Genomic DNA, 25,279 nt, shown 5'->3' with positions numbered 1-25,279 from the left:
ACAATTCGTTCATATGTAGCTAATCTGTCCATATTATCAATCCATGTGCTCAATGGAATCTTTTTGCGGCTCTTCCAATTCATCAATAAAGGTGTGTTTTTTTGCTTGTAATATAGCACGGTACATCCATTAAAAAAAAAAAATTTAATGACTGTACTCCTTTTCTAAGGAGCATGAGATGAAAAGGCTTAGAGCTGAGAATATGTTCATCTTCGTATTCCTCTCCAATTCATCTCTGAAACATCTCTCTAACCCAGGCACTGTGGGGTTATCAGAGGCTTGACAACTTCCTGGTAATATGTGAATGTTGGGGGCGACCAAAACATTTCCAAAGATTGACACATTTATTTATCTATTCATTCAGTTTATTCCACATGCGAATGGTGTATGCTATAAAGAGGCAATTTATTATTAGGAGGTGCTAAAAATAGCACTAGGGTTTTCATATGATGGGATCCCTCACCAATCTCTATGTAGCAGCAGCAGCAGCAGCAGCAGAGACCATGGTGGGGCCTTCCAACAGTTCAATTGCTGCTGCCAACTGGGAGAGGTGAGGCAGTGAGGAGGCTGACGTGGTGCAATCACATCAGCTGTGCCAACCTAGTCCTACTGCTTTGGAGCCAATCTGGGGTTTGGACCACACCACCTGGTAAGCAGCAACAACAATTCAGCTATCGGGAGGTGAGCATCACTGCCCGACCACACCATCTGCCTTTGATATATAGATCTATTTACCTAGGCAATTTAAAAAAGAAAATAAAATCCAGGCTCCATTATCACTTTTCTAAATTTCTTTCAGGATCACCTTAATGGCAATTTTTGACAACTAGCTAGTGAGAAGTGTTTGTTAAACTTATTCCCATGTATTCCCTAAGGGGAATTGTCCCCCCCCCCCATTTTTTTTATTGATTTTCACAAAATTATAGACAAACAGACAAATACACAAACAAACAAACATAAATCATAGCCGTATTAAAATTACACTTATTAACATGGTTAAGTGACTTCCTCGCTTCCCCTTGGTTGAGTTTCCATGCATATCCTTTTAACAGCTTTCCAAACCTAAGGGGAATTGTTTCTAGGGTCTCATATGTCTGATTCACATGTGATGTTTAACATTAACCATAGTTAAAAAAACAAAAACAAACCATAGTTAAAGCTGTTTTGCCACTTTACAACTGCAGATCTGTAGCTTTTGGGACACAATAGCTCCTTAACCATATTTAAGACAGAGGTCTAAGATCACATACAGGACTAAGCTGTGGGTAATTTTAACTAAGGTAAATTTAACTAAGGCTAAAACTACAAACTTTGGTTAAGAAGTGGCCTTAAACCATCAATGAAGCGACTGGACTAGGTTCACACATAACACTAAGCCATGGCTTAATAAACCATTGTCTAATAAATCATGAATTAGCATTGTATATGAACTGGCGCCCATTCACACAATCCTATAAAACATCCATTAGGTGCATTTGGCCCGAGGCACTTGAAAATCCAAGGAAAGAACCTTTGGGAACAGGGAGCCAACATTTCTCCTTTGAAAGAGTGCATGATCACAGAACTGTTAGAACAACTATGCCCTTGTGAAAATGCCAAAGCACAAATAACATTCCCATCTAATGAGGACTTTCAGAGTTCTAGACAACTCAACATTCTGTGTTGTATTGAAAGTTTTTAAAACCCTAGTTCTTCAGAAAGTAGGAGTTCCAATCGCTTCATCCTCAGAATTAAAAATCTGGGAATATTAGAGATTATTAGGAACTTCAAATCTTTCTATAACATTGTTACCACAAATGACTTGGTTGGAGTCCACCAGCTCTTCACAGTGACTGATTCTATCGCTATTTTTATTCACTTTTGGTTCTTTTCTTCTCCATAGTCTGGTCTGTCCCCAATCAATAGGACTAGCAACCTGCTGCACAGATGTTGAGCCAGAGCATACTTTGGAGTAATGTAACCTTCCACCCTCCCTGCCTTTGGAGAGTTCATATTCACACTCCTCTCTTCAGGGAGGCAGCTGCCCTAGAGGTGAGTGGAAATAATGGAGAAAATCACCCTGTTCTCTCCCTCTTGTACAAGTATGGACCTGTTTTCATTCAGTATCACAGTAACTCCAAGGAACATTAAGCTGCCAGTTTCCCCGACACAAATTGCTCCAGTCTTGATGAATGACAGTTTGTAGCAACAGCTTTGTCTGGCTTTAGAGGAACGTTCTGACCATTACTTGCACCATCCTGCCATCCATTTATGCTGAGTCAGATAAATCGAGACCCCCAAGAAAAGCAGCCTTATGAAGGATCATCTCTTAGTGAGTGAAAACTAGGGGACCCCATAACCAGTATGCATACAACAAAGTATGTTTCAAGCAATGCAAATTCTGGTAGGACTACAGAGCAGGGCAAATATCTCCCAGGCTCTTCATCTGACTTTGAACTAAATGCCCTTTAATAGCAACACAAATAGAATATGAGGTTCATAAAACTAAAGTGCTTATGTTACTTTTTACTGCTCAATGTTAAATAGGCAATAAACAGGGGTGGGGGGTGGGGGGGTTCCACATGTGATGGGAATGCTCAGTTTGGACAAGGGTGTTTCAAGACATCTCTTCCATTCTACTGCAAATAATTCCAACAGACCCCCAAGTCACCCTTTTGTTTATATTTCCTGATACAACGTGATGTGCAAAGACTTAAACCACTTTGTCCAGAAAACATGCTGATTTCCTTTAATTACCTCTGCATTTAGTTTAGAAAAGGTTAGCTCATCTCTTTCACCCAATGACTCCTTTAAAACAGGCATGACCACCAGCCTCTCCAGGGCAATCTGACCCAATTTCCAGTTTCAGCTGTGGTCGCATCCCATCACTAAACAAATCATGACACAGAGAGTGTTTTCCCGGCTAGTCTGCACCCTTAACATTGCACCCTCTCTTTTGTCTTTGCCTCAGCCATCCCTCCTCCCCTGTGTGCCTTGGACATGAGCCACTTGGAGGGATCCCTCGCTGGGATTGGTGCCTCGATTATGGGAGCAAGCGAGGCCTCCCAGTGCGAGATCCTGGCCAGCACTCAGCAAGTAACTAAAGCCAAACTGTCTGACATCCATAGGACACAGCTTTCCCAGTGGGGAGCCCACTCAGGCAGACAAGCCAAGCACTTAATCTCCTGCCCTATGGGCCAGGCTGAGCCTGGTGCAAGCAGGGGGTGCAATGGTATTATGAGGCTCTCATTCTCTTGGCTAATCCCAACTTCACACTTTAACCTGATTGAGGCGTGTTTGGCTTGCCAGCCCCTCGCGCTGTTTGAGGGGATTAGGGTTCGCCTCAGCGGGATGGTAATTGCTTCCTACTGCTCCAGACCATCTTGCCCAGCCTTTAGCCATGCCATGGAAAATCCTGTCTTCATTGCCCAGTCACCAGTGGGGAAATAATGAACCTGCAGTGCAGAATTTGCTCCCCAGACTCCCCGCTTCCATCCATACCATAAGGAGGTATGAGGCACATATATATTGCACCCACAGAGGAAGGATCTGCCAGTTTGTCATGCCTGGATTGTGTCTGCTGCATGCTGTATGTTGGTGACACTCAACTCTATCTCTCTTTTCCATCTTCCAATCCAAGAGAGGTTCCTTAGCTTGTCACACTGGGAAGGAGGAGGTCAAGCAAAGTGAGGCTGAATCAGAGAAATACAGAGGTCCTGTGGGATGGAAGACTGACTGCTCTGGAAGGAGGTTTGGAGCTGGTTCTCAATGGGGTGGCGCTCCCGTGAAAGACTAGGTACACAGTACAGAAGCACTCCTGGACTTGGTGTGACCTATGTATGCTTAGGTGGTACTGGTAGATAGGGGTGCATTCTTCGGCTGATATGCCAACTGCAGCCTTATCTGGATAGGCCTAACTCAGCCCAAACATTCTGTGCCCTGCTCACATCCAGGCTTGACAAGTGCATTGTGATCTTTGTGGGACTGCCCTTTGAAACTTAAGTTTTGATAGGGATAAGAATGTCAGCTTCAGTAATATCTTTACCATACCAGCCACACTGGCTTCTGTGACATTTCTGAGTTGAATTTAAATGGCTAGATTTCATCTTTAAACTCTTAAGTGGTTTGAGGGACCACCTGCACCCATCATCAGGCTGCCCACACACCAAGATGTGCAATGGCGGCTCTCATCATGCACCCACCTCCTACATTAGTGAGGTTGGTGGCCGTGAGATGGAGGGCCTTTTCCGTAGTGGCCCCACAGTTTTGCAATGCCCTCCCAGAGGGTCCAGAGAGGGCTGCCATTCATTAAGCTATCTGGAAGTCTTTAAACACATATGTCCTGCTTAGCCTGTTATTGATCAATGCCTTCTGGCTTGGATTGTGGGTTTCTAGTGCTGTGAAAAGTGTTTTAACCGACAGTCTGAGTATGTTGATTGATTTTTAACAAGGATTGAAGGTTGCAATTTTTTTGTTTTGTTGATATTTTGCAAACTTTCATTTGTATACCACTTTGTCCAGAAATATCAGCTAGGAAGTATATAAATAAAATCATGACCAGCCCATTCTCTGTGGAAACATTGAATTCAGAAGAGATAAGCAACCTTACAGATATATAGGGATGGCATGGAAGTTTTAAAACACAAAACTTTTGCCCCTTTACACCACCCTTTCTAAACAGCCACCACAGCGCCTGGACACAGTTCTCTTGCTAACAAATGAGGAGATACCAACAACCGCATTCCTGATGTTCAGCCTCTAAAAACTTCCAGACTGCCAAAGTGATTGCCTGTGTGCACATGACTGTGTCTTTCCCTCTCACTCCCACCTCCATTTCCACCTCTCTTTATCGCCTTCTAGTTATCTCCTTTGCTCCGTTCAGATCTGCTTCTCCTAGAAGACAGAATTAAATTGGAATTCTGATTCCTTATTAGAGTCTACTGTCAGCCTCATTTTCCTCTGGAGACTACATAGATAAGTGCTGGGCTCTCTCACACCACCGTGCTATAAGTTAAATGGCATTAACCCTTCAGCCAAGTGCAGGTTCTACAGATGAAAGCTTGTTGGTGTGACATTCACTAGGCAGGCTTCCTGAGGAGTGTTCTTGCTTTAATTTATCCATGTCACATAAGTCCTGAGCCAGTTGCAATCAACTCCTGGTGCTAAGCCTAAGCCTTTCCCGGCAAACAGAGGTTTTCTGGGACTGAACATGGTGGCTCCCAGACCTATGGTGTACCGGGCCCAGCTTGAAAGCTGCTCTGACATCTGCTGCCACACCTCCAGAGCCTTCCAGATCTGTCTCTATCCCAGCCATCCCTGACCTGGCAGTCTGTGATGTCCTGTGGTGCACTAGACTCCAGCTGCATCTTGCCAGGGTTGGGAGCAGAAGAAACTCCTATGGGGCCAAGAAGGCCCACTAGATTTTAAATGGCACCACAGCCACGCCCACCAAGCTGGTCACCAGCACCACCAACACAGCATGCATCCTTCAAACACCTCACCCCCATCCGTCCCTGTTGCTTGTGGGCAGTAATTAGCACCAAAGTGGCCTTGGATCCAGCCCCTGGGAGTGGCGCTTCCACAGCTGCTGGCCTTGCTGTGCCTGCTGGAGGCATGCAGACAACAGCCAGGAGGCAGGTAGGATCAGCCGACAGCCAGCGGGTGGTGAAAATGGATCGCATTTCCCAGGGGAATACCCTGCACTTGTGCCAAAGGGAAGCACACTTGCAACTCTGCTCCCCTTTGACACACTTATTTAGATTCAAAGCAGAAATCTACACCTGTGGGTTAAGAACATTGCACAAAGCATACTGGATGGCATAGAATCAACACCAGTTGTTTTGTTTTGTTCTGGCCTGCCATGGGATGGCAGGCTCTTGGAGGGCATGTTAAGGATGCCACCCATTGTATCGAACTGACAACACAGACTCTGGAGGTGACATGGCAACACTTTAAAGGTAGAAAGAACCCCCCCCCCCCCAAGGATTTTAAGCATCACGGTATTCTGAATGGGCCTTTAAAAAAAGTAATCTCCCTCTTTCTCCCCCCAAAACACATTCAAAACTGCAGGCCAGCAGGCAGGTACTTGTAAATTCAAATGCAATTTACTGCAGCAGCAGTTGCCTCCTTCCTCTCCCGCTGTGACTGGAAAGCTGAAATGTATTTAGCCCCCTGCATGCAAATGAGATACTCTGGCCAATTCAATCTCTGTGGGATGGAATATCAGGGAAGGATCCTCAGACCTTCACCCATGTATCCCTCCCTCCCCCCGCCATCACTGCTCCATCTAGAAATTAGATGAGAGAGCCTGAGAGTCACAGACAATAAGGGTTCAAATCTGTTTAATGTCTTAAAGAGAAGGGTGCAATGGAATTAGTGCATTGGCAGATACCTTCCCAGGGAGAAGAAATTGAGCACTAAAGAGCGAAGGAAGCACAACAAGAACTGACAGCTGGGAGGTGAAGCATGACACATCCCACTTGGGAACAACAATGGTTATGAATTGGATTAAGCACTGGAATAAGCTGCCCAGGGAAGGGATGCATTTACCATCACTCCTAGGTTGCAAAGCAAAACCAGGAGCTTTCCTAGAGGTGACACGTGTAGCCAAAGACAAGGTTTTTTTTAAAAAAAATATAAAAATAGAATGGGCTTAGTGTTAACAAGAGGAAATTCCCTGGCCTGTGCCAGAAGGGTGGGTGAGAGAAACCCTTCTCATCTTGCAATTCTGTCTTTGTGTTTTGAGACAGCGTTTTGTATATTAATTTGGTTTGTTGTTGCTGTTTTCTAACCCAAGGACAGCTACGTTTTACAGTGTCAGGCTTAGAGGCAAACTTCAAACATCCAGACTGAGCATAGACAATACTGGCTCTGGAATTTGTAGAGGAAGACATTTGCAACAAGCCCTTTGATCATGATTCTAATCAATTCAGGGCTTCCTGGCAGACAGGATACTGCAAGGAATTTGATGGGTTTCACATATTCTCCCATTTCCTGGTTCCCAGATTTGATAAAACCCTACATATTAAGTTTTCTCTGTAATTTGAAATGGTGCAGAAACACACTTGATTTGCTTCCAAAATAACAGGACTCAAGAGATCACTAACTATATACAACCCCCCGCCCACCCCCGCCGTGTGTTCCATGAAGGAACAGCTAATAGGGCGACTGGATCGCACAATACCAGAAGCTATACAGAGCAGATTCAGATGTGACAGAAATGCAAAGAAAATAGGAAGCCTCTGCACCTTGTGCTTCTGAGGCAAGACCAAGACGTGTTTGCATGCTGCTTATTGTACCAAGGTCTTAAGAACACCCACTACAATAGGTGGGGGAAAAGTCCAATACCAGCTGCAGGGAAAAGAAGCAGCACTTTAGTTTCTGTGACCCAGAAGAAATGTCACAGCTAGGCAGTGCTGCACGACAGGTTTAATCCAATATAAGGAATGTCTGAAATTCTTTGCAGGAACTTTATCCACCTCCCTGACCCTGACTGCACGTACAGCCACCAACTAAATTCCAGGTGAATAAACAATGAGTTTCACTTCTCCAAACACAGAACTGCTGTTAGGGACTATGGTTACTGACCATATTATTAAGGAGCAGGAGCTGTCAGAATGGTAAATGTGAGGCCTAAGAAGAGTGCCATGTTCTAATGGAAATCAATAGAGCAATTAGCAACTTCATTAGGAATGAAAACCTCAGAGAGGATAACTTGCTTTTAAAATTTCTGTGTTACTTCTCAACATGGATTTTCAGAAATTCACAGGCCTGCTCATCTATGTGTGGTGTGAAACGTGAAGCATAGGCTGTGGATGTGGCTGCCACCAGGTCTTTCAGGGATGTTTGCATGAAGTGTACCTAAAGTCTGCCCTCTTGCTCACCAGGATCTCATTTTTCATTAAGGATAACATTTAAACCATTGGCTTCTCATGACCTGCCACAGTGCCAAGAAGTTTTCTCACTACATTCTCAACAAAGCCCAATGCACCTTGTCCCTCTGTTTTTTCATCTTGCCAAGAGAGGCAATGTGAGTGGACATGTCCTACCAGGGCCACTGAGACTCATTGCAAACTGTCTGGATCACAAGATTTATAAAATTAGCACACAGAGCAGTTCCTGGTTTCAATCATTTCTCGTTTTCTCCCCAGGGCACAAGTGAGAGCTACTTACAGAAATCAATGGAGAAATCCAGAATTTCAGTGCAGCTGTGACAGAAGACCAACGTGCCACCTCCTAAACAAAAGAGGTACTGCTAACGTACTGCTCTTTATTGCAGTGTTTGGAGGGAGCCATCCTTGCACTTGGGGCCAGGGTAACAGAGGTGACACCTACAGTGGTACATGAACTATCCTGCAATGGGTCTGCCCCATCCAAATCCCATCTGACATGTATCCTTCCTGGTGCATCCAAATCTGGAACAGAAAGTGTCACTGGTGAGTGATTGAGAGAGAGGAAGTAGTGAGCCCATTTGATGCACCTGAAAAAACACCCTAATTTTCCTTTCCATCTACTGCTCCCCTTGCAGCATTTCTCAACATAGGCTGTTACCGGCATAAGACTTCCACCACTGCTACCACTTTGCTCCCCATATGTTAACTTATTATATATTTATATCTTGCGTTTACACCCCCACTTTCCTCCAAGGAGCTCATGGTTTCTTCCTCCCCAATTTACCCTCACAACAGTCCTGCGAGGTGGGCTGCCTAAGATACTGTCCAAGGTTACCCAAAGAGTTTCATGGGGACTGGGGGTTTGAACGCTGGCCTCCCAGGTCCTAGTCCAACGCTCGAACTACTGTGCCACACGGGCACATATGAAACAGTCTTATCCTGAGTCAGACCATTGGTCTGCCTAGCTCAGCATTTCATACTCTTGGCCAGCAGTGCTCTTCAGGATCTCAGAAAGAGGTCGTTCCCAGCCTGCTTCCTGAAACCCTTTAGCTGATTCTGTGTTCAGGACCTTCTGTATGCAAAGCATGCGCTTGAGCCATGGCCCCTCAAAAATTCAGCGCTGTCTTTCCTGACTCCTCACTGCCAATAATCACAGCCATCCATTACTGGGCAGCTGCTGCCACTGCCAATTATGTGCTGAGTAAATCAATGGGCTGTAATTGCACTATTAAGATCTCATTACGCCCCTGACTCTGCAGCCCCAGCAGCTTGCACTGCGCTGTGACAATTTGGCTCCCACTGCCAAGCGGCCACAGCTGCTGACTCAATTGTTTTTTTGTGGTTTGTTTTTTTTTTACCCACTTCTGGCCACCACATTATAAAGATACAAACAAACTGGAAAGGATTCATACTAAAGAAACAAGGACAAATAAAGGGTTTATAGAACGCACAACCTATAAAGGGGAAATAGGACCGGCCACATTTAGCTTACAGAAGAGATGGGGACAAGAGGCACTGTCAAATATCTTAAAAGGTGTCTTATTAAAAGAAATATGGTTTACCAGGGACTGGTTTCATCTTGCTCACGTGATGCAAGGTTAGCTTGAACGACAAGGGAAATATGACTCTGGAGACAGATTCATAGAACTGTTGCCTTCTCTTCCGCACCACCATCACAGTAAATTGTATTCTTCTAATCGTGAAGATCTACTTGGAATAAGGTTTCTTGAAGGACACCCTCCTGTTGGGATCCCAGACAATGAGGCTCCAAAGCCCAGCGCTTGGTGGTCACTTGGCACAACCAAGTCCTTGGTGGACTACCACCACCAAGGGACTGAAAAAGGCTTCCACTCTGGGAAGTGCTCACTATGGGAAAAAGGGGGCGGGTGATTCCCAGAGTTGCTGTGCTTTCTGCCTCTGATTGGTGTTGTTGCTAATTAACTAATTACCCCCTTATCTAAATATCTTGGGAACAGCCATTTAATTATGGTTCTGAGTCATCATGGATATCAAGATCTCTCTCACTCTCTTTGTTTGGGTGTAAATGACTTTCTACATATCTCAATCCATCCATGTGTTTCTGTCTATCCATTTCTGGTGCAGGAGAGGTGAACACAGCACCTCCCATTGGAGATAAGCAGATCGCTTGTTGTAAAGCCAGTTTGGCAATAGAGGGTGCTTCCAGACAGGAGTTTATTGCGAAATGGGTACTGTCATGCATACAAGTCTTTTTTGTGTGATGTCCACATAAAGTTGTAATCATTAAAATACCAACTCATACTTTATTTTTTACACTTAATCTAGATTTCCCCTTATCACATAAAATCCTACAAGTAAAAAAATAACCTGTTATATATCTTCCATCATTGTTGCTGGCAGTTGCTGGGAATCGCAAGTGGGGAAAGTCCTGTTTTGAGGTTCCCATTGGCATCTGTCTGGTCATTGTAAGAAAAGGCTCCTGGATTGGATAGACTATTGGTCTGATCCAGCAGGCTATTCACTGGTGTGTAAGCTCATTCATGTGTTTGTTGTTGTTTAGGTGGACAATTTGTCACAATAACGGTGCTGTTTTCGTAAGCAGACTTTAGCACTACACCCCCTTACTTCCATCTGCTCTTCACCTGAACAGAATAATCATTTTGTTTCTGGTGGCCCAAATGATATTTCCATCAGTTCCTACATGCTGAAAGCATTCTCGAATGTTAACAACCCAGTTAGAGGAGCCATTCTCTCATGATCCCCACACAGTACATGTGGGGAATTACCTTGGAGGCTAGAATGGCAGTACATACATTCGGCTTTCAATAATAATAATAATGATGATGATGACAATTAAGTCTTTCGCAACAATCCCCCTTTGTCAGTCTTGTGCAAGTCTTAGTCAGGTAATTTTCACTTTTGCATAAGACCGCAGTATTAAAAATTAATAAACAAACACAGGAAAATTGATATTGCCCTCCCTCACTTCATTTTGCCCATTGTGAAACGTGGTAACTAAAGTTTTGGCTGTTGGGCTCTTGCACACTTCTTGCAGATTTTTTTTTTTTTAAAGGGACACATGCACAGATTCAGAAATACCTATGTATGCACAAGAGCCCAGATATATCCCACGAAGCACCACCCACTGGTATAGACAGCAACAGCATAATATCAATTGCTATCTATGACTTTGGGACAAAAAAAGGAATGTGTGGAAGTGCCAAACATGCTACAATGCAGTGCATACAGTGCAAGCTACAGTGCCAAACATGCACAAATTGAATCTGAACCACCCACTTTTGATAGAAGGCTCCCATCTAGAAGCACCCCTAGATTCAGTGCTATGGATCATGCCTTAGGCCTGGAAGGCTTTGCACCTAACAGAATCCTCATTTGCCTGACCTTCGCCATCAAAGGGGAAGTGATAACCTGCACTGCTCCAGAATGGGCTCCAGGAGGCACTGTGCCTCAAGAAGACCAAATAACTTTGCACTCTGTGGTTATGCATAATAAGTTTCATCATTGTCTCTTCTTCCAGCCGGATAGGATGGCTGGCACTAGGCATGTCCCTGTCAGCATGGAGCTCCTTGTTTTTATAGACACTCATCCAAGGTGAAAATGAGAAAGCTATGGTCTCTTTCTTCCGTGCTGGTGCTAGTTCCCACAGGGGACTTTTCAGGGATGGTGTTGTGCTCAGAGTTCATTTTACTCCCACTGTGATGGCTTTACTTCGCTAATGAGTGTGAAGTGGGCATTCTCACCTGTGCAGATCTGAGAAAGGTGAAGATAAAGCTAAGCCAAGCTGAGAATTGAGTGCTGTTTGTACTGGGATTCTGCAGTCAGCCCACTAAGAGGCAGAGAGGCACAGGCCTGCAACACTCACTTTATAATCTATTCAGTGTGTTATACAGGCTTGGCTGAATCCTATGGTTTGCAAAAGTACACCCCCCCCCCAATATCTTCAAGGAAAAAACCCTGTGGTGGGGGGAATCCTTCCCCCACAAAAGCCCAATAAGTAATGAGAGTGCTCAGTAACCGCAGAATGCTGACTTACTATTAAGCAGGTGAAATGGAGGGTGGGAAAGGGAATGGATTGGGTTATTGTGGCACTGGCTGGCTGGCTGGAAGAGTGAACAGGAGGAGCAGGATACAGGTCCCACTCATGCAATTCTGTGACTACACTTGCAACATCAGATCACACAGCAACAGAAGACCACAATATCTTTCACTGCAAGCCTATGTCATTCTTATCTTACAATGTGTTATTACGGACTGAGCACAAAGCTCGGGATTTTTCAGGGCATTAATAAAAATTACCAGAATGCACATTTTGTACAAATGAGTTCAGAAACTGCAAATTCTGTCCATAAATTGCTAATTTAGTCACATAAATTAAACATGAGAAATTTTGAACATGTTTAAATTCTCATGTATACGATGGCCCCGCGTTTGAAAATGCCTCCTTTTCAAACTATTGAATTGTTAAGGCTGTAGACGACAAGTGCATTTTCAAGTACACCCAAGTAGGAAATAAGTGGGGCCTGTGGGATGGCTGGGTCAGTGGAATCAGGTTTCTCAACATCATGAAAGCAGAATTTAAATTTGGCTAGGAAGATGGGGAGGGGGAGTTAATGGGTGTTATAATTAGGAATTTGTGGCTTTTGGACATTGGCAGTCGTGTGTGTGTGTGTGTGTGTGACAGATGCAGGGCGTTGCAGGGTGGGGGGAATTGAGTGCAGGATGCAACACAATACAGTTTCTTATCAGCAACAACAAAGATTGGTGGGTAGCTCTATTTGTAGCCTGAATCAGCTGTATGGTGTGCAGCAACCTGACAATGTAACCTGAGAACAAGACGACCTGCATCAGATAACTTTGTCCTCCTTCACCTTGCGGGGACAGTTCCTTTTATGATCCCTCACATCATACAATAGTTGGGACAGAAGAGAGAGAACTGAAATGCACTATAAATGTGAAAGAGAGGCCTTGCTATTAAAATGGTTACCTTCATTGCTTTACTCATATCCAACCTCTGATTAAAACACTCCAGACAAATGTTTTAGATGTGATGAGTTTCTGATTTGCACACAATCTATGCATATCATACAGTTTAAGGAAAGACTCCATTCACCTTCTGCATTACCATCAATGGAAGTCAGCTCAATTTTTTTTAAAGGAAGCCTTCATTTGCACAAAAACCAGAGATTGCACTGAGAATCTCTAGGACCCAATGGAAGAGACACCTTCTCAGAATGAATATCCTGAGAAATGAAAGCCTGGTGGGTTTATTTTTATCAGTTTTGACTGAAGCTGGTTTTCTGTTGACATTTATACTCCTTCCTCATTATCGGCTCCCTGCCTTCCCACAGCCAAGATGAAAGTGAGGAATGAGATTTCTGAATGGTGGGGCCTTGGGTGCAAAAACCTGCACGGAGAAAATGTGTGCCAAATCAACCACACTTACACACACACACACACACACACACACGGAATAAGTGTCTAGGTAATTGCTTGGGTGCAGAGAGGGGTTGCAGGGGACAGTGCTTAGAACTTCTGAAATCAGTGTTAAAAGGTCAGGTATCAAAAGAAACAAAAGCGTGTCCTCCTGCAGAAACTGTATCCTACAATGCCTTTATTCTCCATGTGTTTCTCGTCTTCAGGGTCCTGAGGGACTGTTCTGGAGTGAGTGTCAGAGGACAGGAGCAATTAGACAGTTGGGCACAAGAGTTCCTCCCTTCACTATTACCAGCCCAGGTACGTAAAGAAATGGGGACAATAAAAGATGAAGAGGACACAAGCACATCAGGACCAACTCTCTACTTTCACAACTAGGCTGTCAGCCAGTTCCTGTACTAACAAAAGGGCAAATTATACATTACATGCAAATGCACATAACAACTGCTTTATTAAATGCACAGCAGCAATTTTGAGCAAAGGCATCAGGGTGCTTATATTCTTCTCTGCTTGGCAGCTTTCATGATCTGGAAACTCTACAGGGGGAAAAGGAAGCTAAGGGAAGGAGATTTTTAGTGGAAAAATTAAGCACTCCTTCACAACTGCTGCTCAAAAACTGCAGCTTCCCAGATGCAGTCACGTGGAACATGAATGGCTTCCTAGAAAGAGAGGAGGCCAGCCATGTCTCTCTCCAAATAATTGTAGCGCATGTTACCAGCATCCCAAGGAACGGGCACTAGGCATTTGAATAAGAGCTGGCATTGCATCTCCTGCCAAGCAGACAGCAGTTGGCAGGCTCAGCATCATTTCTTTGAGACTAGTATCATAGCCTCCAGTCATAGGGTAGGTGGCAGCAGTTCAGACCTTGGTATTAGCATGTCCAGTCAGTGCCCGGGTCTCTGCCACCCAGACAGCCAGACAGCGACCAGCCTTTAGTTAACCAAACAATGATCAAAACACTTCCATGTAAGCCCTTACTCTGCTTTCCCCACTACGGCTTGCTATGAGACACACATCACTTTGGACATTTCCTGAGCTACAATAACCACAAAAAAATGCCTTGCTCATGTCACAAAAACTGCTCCTGATTCCTTCTTATTCCTTTGCAATAATCATTCTACAAGTGGCTCCAGTGAAGAGCAGCAGGAAAAGATCAGGAAAGCTAGATGAGCCCATTTCATAGTCACATTTAGTGGTTGCTTCAACAGGAGCTGCCCAGTTCCCTGTGTGTGCAAGACACCACTGGAACTAATAGACGACATCTCTATTCTGTACTCTGTATTCTGTTCCATGCCTGTTGGGATATCAAACATCCCAACAGGCATGGAAGTAAAGAAGAACTCTGCATTCAACATGGGAGCAATGGAAAAAGCAGGCAGGCAGCTAACAAATATATGGCAAGCAATGCAAACCCATGACACAGAAGAAAGGTCATCTGCAGCACAGATATGATCTGAATATCTGAAGGACTCTGATGAATCCAACACTCATGGGGGGGGTAGGATTGCTTCAAACATGAAACGATTTCAGCACCAACAGCACTTCCATCTAGGAGAAAGCATGCAACCCTTGTAAAGACATGAGACGACTGCATATATGTGGCAATAAGAGGCAACAAGTCAGTGAGTATCAGTGGCCAGGAGGGAAGAGCAATGTAGACTGTTGCCCTCACATGTTGTTTGTGGCTTCCTAGAGGCATCTAGTTGGTTGCTGTGGAAATTTATTTATTTATATTTTTCCTCACCAAAGCAACTTACATATTATTGCCATAAGAAATCAACAAGAATGTCAAGGCAGGAGCAGTGGGGCAGAATGCTGGATTAAATAGATCTGTGGTATGTTCTTAGGGTACATGCAACATGTGCTTTCAATGTAGACAAACATTTTTGTTTGAAACAGGCCTCAGATCAGGGATAGGCCATTCTGTGGGCATTCAGTAGCTGTGGAATTCCCAACTCCCATCAGCCCCAGCCAGCATGACCAGGGTTCAGGGATTATGGTGCAACTATATCTGGAGGACTATAGGTTCATGATTCCAGCACCCTACAGCCAGTGCACATAAGTTGTGAAAATGTGTGTGGGTGTGCAATGTGAAAACAAAAAGACTAAGGACACACACACACCTCTACATCAACCAAACTGGTGTAAGTTATCATTTTATCAAAGGAACTCTGGGAATTGTAGTTTTAGTTGAGTTCTCTTTATAGATCACTCACTCCTTCACAGAACAAGTGATGCTGTAACTGGAGAGATGCCCTGATTCATAGGCAAAATTTCTCATTTCTTTTAACTCCTTTAAATATTGATGTGCATGTATTGTACACTTTTGCCACTTTAATTCTCTCTCATTAAAAGTTCATTTCTTAGTGTCCACTTTGGGTGAGAAGAAGGGAAGTTCCACGTCACGACCTAGGAATACTTGGTGTTCTCGCATCACCATAAGATGCTACTATAAGGCGCCCAGTGTGAATGCACACCAGCCCCACAGACATGCAAGACCCAGCTGGTAGGAAGTGGAATACATGCATAGAAATGAGGAAGGGATTCTGCTTTGGGCACCCGCCAGGCATTCATTATGTTCCTGGGTATGAAATCAACAATGTCTAATTAGCAAACACATTTCCTGCCTGGCGCTCAGAGAGCTGTATGCTAATTAAATATTGCAAGGATCTCAAGGCATTTCTGACACTGCGTTAGATACGGCAGGCTCAGCAAACTAGCCCCTTGTCCACTGACACTGCAGCAAGGAAAGCATGTCTTTTTGGCTGGGTGAGCAATCTTCATACATCTCTCTTTTCAGACAGGAAGCAGGGCCCCATCTGCCTTCTTGCAGCCATTTATTAGGGTTGGAGATTCATCAAGGGACAGAAAGTGATCAGCTCGAAACACTACCACATTACACACACACACACACACACACACACACACAGAGTGTTGTAGCCCTGACACAGCCCAGTGAGCTAAGCAAACACAGTGAACTGCTTGGAGTTTGATTCCTGGCCTCAAGCACTGCATGACTATTCTCTGAGGCACAGCAAGGAAGGAGCTGTGAGTGCACCTCAGAGAGCACAGGCGGTTGTCTTTTAGCCTAGCAAGAAAAGAGGTGCCACATGAAACCACTGCAGGTTTACTGTTGTCTGGTACACAAAAGGACCTCTTGGGTTATCACTCACCTCATAGTTCAGACATGCAAACAGGCAATATATGCACATGTGGTGATGCTTTTGACCACTCTAGTTCCAAAGTTTTGTAGCAGAAAGCTGCACTGAGGGAAGCAAGGCAGAAGCATCAGTGAGGTTGGTGGGGGACTGGGAGGTAGGAGAGGTACCCCCTCCTTATTACCCTTCTAGCCTGGCTTTTCAGCAGGGAGCAGAGAATCAGTGCTGAGAAAGAATGCAGTGTAATTGCCTGCAAAGTGATAGGGCTGTGGAAGTGAACCTGGAAGTGGCAGCCTTTGAAAAGCTAAGCTGTTTCATCTCTCGGCACTTCTTCCCTCTCCTTGTCAGGCCCAGGCGAGATAATAAAAAGGCCACGAGGGTTTGAAATTCACACTTCAAAGTCAATATTGGAATAGTCTTGCCCTGTGCTGCCTGCCAGATTTGAGGCAGAGTGAGACTGAAGAAAAGGGGGGGGGGGTGATGGCGGATGGGGACGAGGAAAGAATTAGGCTCTCTGGCCTTTGTGCTGCAATCAATCTCTCGCAGTTTTCCTTCTTTTTGCTGCCAGAGATTGCAGTTTGCTCTGGGCTCCAGCTGCCCCCTCACCCCACCACACACTGCAATTAATGGCTATCCAGGCCAATCTCCTGTATAAGATTTTTAATAGGAAATGCACCATTAAATTCAACGGCATTGCATGTAGTCAAAGCCTGCAGTCACCTTTGCTCCAGCACAGCAAAGCAGAAGCGAGTGGTGGAATAGCCCCAGGGAGCAATTGTCACAGTCGTTAACTATAACTACCTTTATACATTTATCAGTGGTGCCCTGAGTATCGTACGGAACGGTGTGTATGACATGGTCTTTCTCCGTAAGGGTCATATAATATCTGCAATAGACCAAAAGGGCAGGAATGGAGGAAGGCCAATACTATCCATGAGGATGGTCCAAGGGTGGCTCAGATGGCGGAGAAAGAGCAAACGCAGCTCCCCTTCCCAGGTTGTACAGGCAGCAGGGACTAAAATCCTCACACTTCTGACCATGCAGATACATTCACAAAAGCACAGCAATATTAGTACTGTACTTAGCGATGAAGACAAACACATCCAAACCAATTCAGAATAGGCACCTCCATTTAGACTTGCATCTTGCTTATCCAAAGTAGCAAGTTGGCTCCAGTCACATCAAAGTCGAACCATGAAAACACCAACATCAGTTAGGCCATGGCTTCAGTGGCATCAGGGATGGGGGATCTGACACCAGATCTCACTTCAGAGCACTGCCAGAGAGGATATCCAGTCTATGACTCCTGGGATGCCCTCCGAGGGTCATAAGGTTGTGCCACTGAGTTCCATTGTGTGACATTTGAAGGTGGCTGGGTCATGTCTTTTTTACTACCGTACATCGCATTGAGATGATTGCATAGAAGGCAATTAACAAAGCAATAATAAATTATTACTTTTTTCCTTTCATGCCTTTGTCCAGATGATATACATAAGCAAGGTTATTTTTTTCCACAAAGCTGGAATATACCATCCTACCTCCAATTACCATTGTGTAACTCTATATAGCATAACTCATTGGTAGGCAAACTAAGGCCGAATTGGGCCGGATCTGGCCCAATCGCCTTCTAAATCCAGCCCGCTGACAGTCTGGGAATCAGCGTGTTTTTACATGAGTAGAATGTGTGCTTTTATTTAAAATGCAAATTGGGTTATTTGTGGGGCATAGGAATTCATTCTTCCCCTCCCCCCAAAAATATAGTCCACCCCCCCCCAAGGTCTGAGGGACAGTGGACCGGCCCCCTGCTGAAAAAGTTTGCTGACCATAACTGATCGTGGAAGAATGATCAAAATATTCTGGTAGGCATTTCACGAAGCTGCTACAATACCCTGCAGTGAAAACACGGCACACAATACCTTTCCCCCAATGCTCACATCCCATTTCAGACATGCATATATATTGTCACTTAGAAAATAATATTCTAATGAGGCCTGTCTTCAGGGCCAACCTCAATTCTCCCGCTGCCTCCAGAACACACATGTCTCCTTTGCTTATCTACATATTGCTGAGTTTAGGGAGGCAGAACTGCTTTCAGCTACCAGTTTCTACACACTTTGGGGAACCAGGGACACTTCACGTTTAAATATTTACCATCTACTGCATTTTTAAACAACCATAACATTTACACACATTTCAAGAACCACAAAGGCTGGTTTAGATTCTGGAATTCATGGTTATGTACAGAGCAGAGCTGTGAGATTTTGAGCCCAGCCTGCTGGAAACATGGTCAGCACATGAGTGTGCACTGAGGACAGGTCCAACTCCTTTCCCTCTATCCAAAATGTATCAGAAATGAAACAAACGCCCCAGTGCCATCCTGGTACTCACCAGGAAGTTAATAACTCAGCAATTCAGGGGCCTCACATTGGTGGTAGGAACTTGGAAACTATAGGCTCTACCTCTGGTGGCTGATAATAATCCATAGGCCAGGCGTGGGGGACCTTTGGTCCTCCAGCTGTGGCTAAACCACAACTCCCATCAGCCCCAGCAAGCATAGCCAATGGCCAGGGATGATGAGAGTTGCAGTTCAGCAACAGCTGGAGGGCCAAAGATTCTGCACACCAGCTGCAGGCTTTTGGACTGCCCTTGGGAAGTTTTCAGAATTAAGACTCAGAAAGGGAACAAGGAATGACAGGCTTTTGGCTAGCACAAGTCCCAGCGGCGTAGCGTGGGTTGTCAGCACCCGGGGCAAGGCAAGTAATTTGCGCCCCCTAACCCGGGGCAAGGCAAGTAATTTGCGCCCCTAACCCCTAACCTGCCGCCGCTGCCAGCTTCTTGCTGCTGCCTGGGCCGGGTATTCACAGTTCTACAAATCTTTGGCGCTGGCTTGCTCCATTAGTTTAACTTGGGGGGGGGGGGTGAGAGAGAGATTGCAATCGTGCTATGTGCACCGAGAGGGGGGGCACGGTTGTAACGCAGTGGGGGGGGGGGAGAGAAGAAGAGAAACTAGCAGGAGAACCTTGATTTCCCTCTGCAGCTCTGTGGGGAAGGAGGGCGCAGACTGGGCTCCTTCCTCGCCACAAGATCCCTCGGCTGGCCGGGCCCAGGCCCCGCGGGGCTCCTCCGCGCTCCCCTCTCCCGGCCGGCAGCGCCTGCAAAGGCTGCGGGTTCCGCTGCTCCTCCGTCTCTCTTTCCACTGGTAGCGAGAGCGGGTGGGAGGAGGCCACCCGGGAGCCGGAAATGGGCGCCAAATAAGGAGAGCGGGGGCCTGGATCCTGGCCTTGTTTGGCGTTTCCCCTCGGCCGGTCGCCCAGCCATGCCCGCGGCGGCGGCGAGGCGATGCCCGCGCAGGGGGGCGCCCACCCCTCGGCCCCCGCCCGGCACTGCCGCCCCAGCACCTGCCCGCTCCTCCCAAGGGGCCTCCTCTCCCTCCCGCCTCTTCGCAGCAGTCCTCGCGGGGCGGACAGGCTCGACTCTCCCCTCCCTCTTGCGCCCCATCCCGCGCCCGATCCTGGCCAGGCTCCGGCTCCGGACCTCCTTGCTAGCGCCTGCTACTCCCCCTGGTCACCCAGCCCGACCCCTCCTCCCAAAGGAGCTGAGCCCCGAGGCTCTTCGGCGACTCTGGAGGTGGCGAGTGCGCCCCCCCAGATGTTGCGCCCGGTGCGGCCGGCACCCCTTGCACCCCCCACGCTACGCCACTGACAAGTCCACAATGGGCTTGATATTGATACACTGGAGGCAGAGCCAGTGAAGGTATATTTGCACTTGCAGCCTGGGACTTATTTTTATCTGTGTGGTGCTCCCTACCACTTGGGGGTGGGGGGAAAGGATTTAATTACATTGTAATAGTCGCTGTAATTGTAAGGTCATTGTAATAATTCATCCAGGGCTGCTTTCTGAGTTGTGCAGTCTCCAGAGTCATATTACAGGAACTAGTAGAGTTTACCTCTTCCAGAAGCACATACATTGGTGTAGAGAAGGTAGCATGAAACTCTTAATCTCAGGGTTGTGGGTTCAAGCCCCAAGTTGGGCAAAAGATTCCTGCATTGCAGGGGGTTGGACTAGATTACCTTTGTGGTGCCTTCCAACTTTACAATTCTATGATTATATATGTACAAAAGCAGCACACTAGCAGATTCCCTGAGGAATTGCTCCTTCAGACTAGGGAAAAAGCATTTCCACTAGTTGCTGGCTTTCCCTTGGATTCTGAGCCAAATGTGGGCCAACCCATACACGGATGATTGGAATGCCTGCTGGATCTGTCCCTGGATCTGTGCCTTCTTCAAGGCCAGTGGCTGGCCAATACAACCCTTGTATGGGTGGGTGTGTGGGTGTGTGTGTGTGTGTGTGTGTGTGTAGGGGATGGACTGCCCAGAGTTCAAACCAGACGCCTAGTATCATCCATGTTTAGGGAAGTTTTTAATGTATGGCATCTTAGTGTATTTTTGGTCTTTGTGGAAGCCGCCCAGGGTGGCTGGGGAAACCCAGCCAGATGGGCGGGGTACAAATAAATTATGATGATGATGATGATGATGATGATGATGAAACAGCAAGTAGATCTACGTATTCCAAGCTTTGTGAATTCCTGAACTGACATGCAAAGACCTACTATTCCATTTTTCAATTTTTTTACCAGGAGTTGAGGGTTTTATCCACACAACAGCCCTGTGGGGTAGGTTAGAGGTGACAAACATCCAAAGTCATCATTTCAAACTGGGCCTAATTTACAAAGAAGAGACAGACCACAAACCAGACACAGCCTTCTGCTAGGAAATGGCTTTTACTAATAATGAACTCCGCCCACCAACACATCTCCAGAAGGCAAGGTGTTGACCCTTAGCTACTGCAGACAGGAGATCTGAACCCAGGCCTGCCCACTCCTAGCCTGGCACACTAATCACCATACCATGTTGGTTCCTATCCTATGGAAGTGCTTATTCTGACCAAGCCCTGTATTATGACACCACACTCAAGTGAGACACCTGATCCAAACACAGGGATACTGCGTTACAATAGCTTTTGTTGCAGCTGAGCACCAGTGAGAGGAAATCTTCCCTTGGACCACTCTTCCCCCCCCCCCCGCCCCCCACACAGACAGCAGAGGGGCAGCCCAGCACCTTTACCATCCAAGCAGTCTGTCTCTTCCAAAACCTGGGTTGTCTGATAGCTTATCAATAATTCACAGGTACAAATGATAGCTTGAGCTGTCAGGGTCCGGGAGCCACATGCCGTCCCGAGGAGGGGCATTTAACAACTAATGTGCTTCTGAGTTGCGGGAGGGGGGAGGAACAGCGCAGGGGATAAATATTTAACCAAGTGTCGCTAAGCAAATACACCATGACTGAGTCCTGGACATTACCTTGCCCTGAGACGCTCCTGGAGAACTGTTAGTGCAAGTGGCAATGGGGACTCTGCTTCAGATACAGGCAGCGGGGGAGAAAATCAGGTTTTCCTGGGCTATGTAGTTTCGTAGCATATTCTGTTTAAGTGCAAGCAACTCCCCAGGATGCTGAGTTAAGACATAAGGTTAGGATGATTTAAATGCCAAGAGCCAAAGAAAGGAAACACTGAACGTTAGCAGCCTGTACTCTGAACAGTGAAAAAGGCACTAAAAGCAATATTAAGATCTCCATAATTATCAATATAAATCATTCATTAACTGGGTGCCACTTTTAAGGTTTGCAGATGATAGCATAAAACTATGAAACAAAGTTATACAATTTGTCCCCTGCGCCACACACACACACACACACACACACACACAATTGCATGGATTTTAGCTAAATTAAGTATAATACTCTTATTTCCATGTTTCCATTTCAGCAGCTGCCCTCTCTTAATTTGATACAAACCTTAATTTCTTTTATCCCACATTTCATCAATCAGTCTCCCTCTAGTTCCACAATAGGAGATATTCTCATGAGAAAATGCCAGGATAAAATTGGTTTAGTGCTAAAATACATCTGGGACATGAAACCAAATGGCTGTATATTATATGAAAGAACACCTGGCATGCTTTCTAGTAAGCACATTGATTTGACATGAAAGAATGCTCTCTGCAAGAGGACTGCTGGGCAAGAGGATTGTTTGACGCCAAGCGACTCTGTTATGCAAAGTGGACAAATGCCATTCTCCCTCTCCTTAGCCTTGACTGCAGCCTGTTTGTTGATGGGAAACAATGCATAGTAATGGGCAACTGAATACAGCTAGAAACCCTTTGTTCCAAGCATCTGTAACATGCATTGGATGGGGAATCAGACCCATCCCTAAAAAGCGGGTTCCCTAGTCTGAATGTATGCTGGGATAGCTGGAAAATAAACATCTGGGGCTGCATGAAACCAAATGACAATTAAAAGAAACTGTAAGGTAAAGAGCTAGTTTGGATTTGGGAATGCTGAACTGAAATAGCGAAAGAGCCGGTACTGCCAATATGCTTGCTTACCATATATCTCCTTCAACCCTTGAATGCTGAATGCATTTATATAATTTTACTTTCACTGCACTTGAACTTTTACACAGTTAGACTGACAATCCAAGGTGAACTGGCAAACCAGCCAGCAAAGCACTGTAGCCAGTTCAGCAAAAAGTTCTGCAGGTGCCCAGTCTTAAGAGGCTGGGCAAAACAGGGTTGTAATTTGCCAAGTTTAAGGGTTCGAGTGTGTGAACGGTTCATTATATCCATGGGATGGCAGAGCTGGTAAATAGCCTGCCTGAGACAGCTTGGTGCTTAGGGGTCCTGTGGATGAGAGAGTCACAAGCTTGTGACCCCATTGGTTGAGAGCAGGACCACCTACATTCGGGGCTGCAGAAGGGGGATTAAATTAAATGGAGATAGAAACAAACTGGGATATTTCAGCTGTAACCTTCACTTCCTCGAGACTCACATTTAAAGACTTGGGCCTGCCACCATTCTGTGCAGTTTGGGATGGTGACAGGCAGAATGATGACAAGTGAACTCAGTAGCGAAAGAGTGAAGCACTCGTGCCAAAGAAGTGGGGGCTAATAATGACAGACTGCTCCTGTCACCAAGGCCTATGCACTTTAACTTGGGTGGGCAGCCAGGGGCAGTTCATTGTGACAAAGAATTACAAAAGGGACACAAAGGAGCCGCATGCTTCACTTCCTGTGACCTTCCCTGCAGACTGGGTGAGGTCTAATTCTTCTCATGAGCGTAGAGGCTGGGCTTTCTGTGCAAATCCCTTAGCCCGAGCAGCAGAATAGGTGTATTTGTTAGTGGCAGCCTGAGGGGAAATGCCTATCATCAAATGCAAAGGTTTTTGGGAAGAGGCAATGAGGAGTGTGTGTGTGTGTGTGTGTGTGTGTGTGTGTGTGTGTGTATCTGCACACAAATATATGCCCAGGAGGACAAATATACATGAGGACTTCTCAGCTTTCAGAAGCAGCTGTTGGGATAGCTTAGTCAGTAGAGCATGAGGCTCTTCATCTTAAGGTTGTGGGTTCGAGCCCCACGTTGAGCAAAAAGATTCCTGCATTGCAGAGGGTTGGACTAGATGACTCTCACGGTCCTGTCCAACTCTACATTCTATGATTCTACTATGCCAAGTGCTGACCCTAAAAAGTCAGCAGAGGAAAAGGAATACCTCAAATACCTTTTGAGGAATACCTTTTGAGAAAGGTATCCCTAAGGAGAAGAAATACTTGTGCACATGTCCAGAACAGGAAAAGGTAAGTGAATGACAAGGGAGTAGTTACTGAGGTGGGGAGCCGGACCACAGAGCATGGGAACATTCCCCTCAAGGACGGCCCATTGGTGTAAATGGGAAACTGCTGTATAGCTGTGGAAAGCATAGGACTTAAGCTGTGCCTATGTTGAACCTCATATGACAATAGCACAAACAGAAAAATTGGATCAGAATGACTAGCTGCAAGTTATTGCTTTGCCTAGAAGCCCCTTACCACAGACGAACATAGGTAGTAGCAGAAGTTGTCACCTGACAACAACTATTAAAACCACCTTAGAAAGTTCCAGCTAGCCTACCATAGTTTGCACACATAGCAGTATATATTAGTTATTATAGCTAAGAATGCAAACCTCACATTCATCTGTTTACCAGACATTGGTGATGCTCACCACAACTGGGGATGACCAGCTGTACCCTGCCCTAGTTGTGGGTTTCTCAGGTGCATGGAGTGGCCATTGCCAGACCAAGACCAAGACATTTTGGCACCTGAGGTGAACCACAAAATGGCACCCCACTCTCTGCCATGGAAGGAGTGGAGATCTATATCACGTAACAAGGTGGGGGGTGGAGAATAAAGTTCTGCATTGGGAACAAGGGTGGGAAGAGAGCAGCAGCTCCTCCTATTCACCAAGAGGCCACTGTAGAAGTGGCATGGAAAAGGCTGCCCAAGAAAATGGCAGATCTGGCCTCCAAGGAGTGTGCCGCAGTCGTTGCAGTGGCAGCAGTGGGCAATGCATTCCTTGGAAGCTGGATCTTCTGTTCCTGTGGACACTGGAGATGGTCGCCTCACCTTGCCCCATGGGTAGGTCAGCCCTGGCTGCTGCGAAAGACAGAATCTTGAATTAGATTGGCCTATGGACCTGGCCAAAAACTGCTTTTCCTGGGGAGTCCTTCTAAAAAGGGTTTGAGGAGCGATGAGATAATGCTACACAGCCCAGCCCTTCAAAGCTGCCTGACAGCAAATCCAGTTACTCCTGTCACATCTTTTACAACTCCCTTTCATCTGGATTGAATGCTTCCTTCTGAAAGCCTGAGCCAAAGGGCTTCCTGTTTCCGATCCTAATCTATGGCCTTATTTAGCAAGGCAGCACTTATGCTCTTCTTCACAACCGTG

At 45.8% G+C, this 25,279-nt stretch overlaps 1 protein-coding gene across 1 annotated transcript in view; it reads right to left on the bottom strand.

Moving 5' to 3' along the window:
* SLIT1 (slit guidance ligand 1) overlaps nt 1-25,279 on the bottom strand; it is a 123,343-nt gene that overhangs the window by 34,085 nt on the left and 63,979 nt on the right. The window lies entirely within an intron of this gene.

This window comes from Podarcis pityusensis, assembly GCF_964106645.2.
Source record: "Podarcis pityusensis genome assembly, chromosome: 5".
Taxonomy (NCBI): domain Eukaryota; kingdom Metazoa; phylum Chordata; class Lepidosauria; order Squamata; family Lacertidae; genus Podarcis; species Podarcis pityusensis.
Note: the sequence above shows the minus strand (reverse complement) of the source record. Positions and strands in the feature narration are given on the sequence as shown.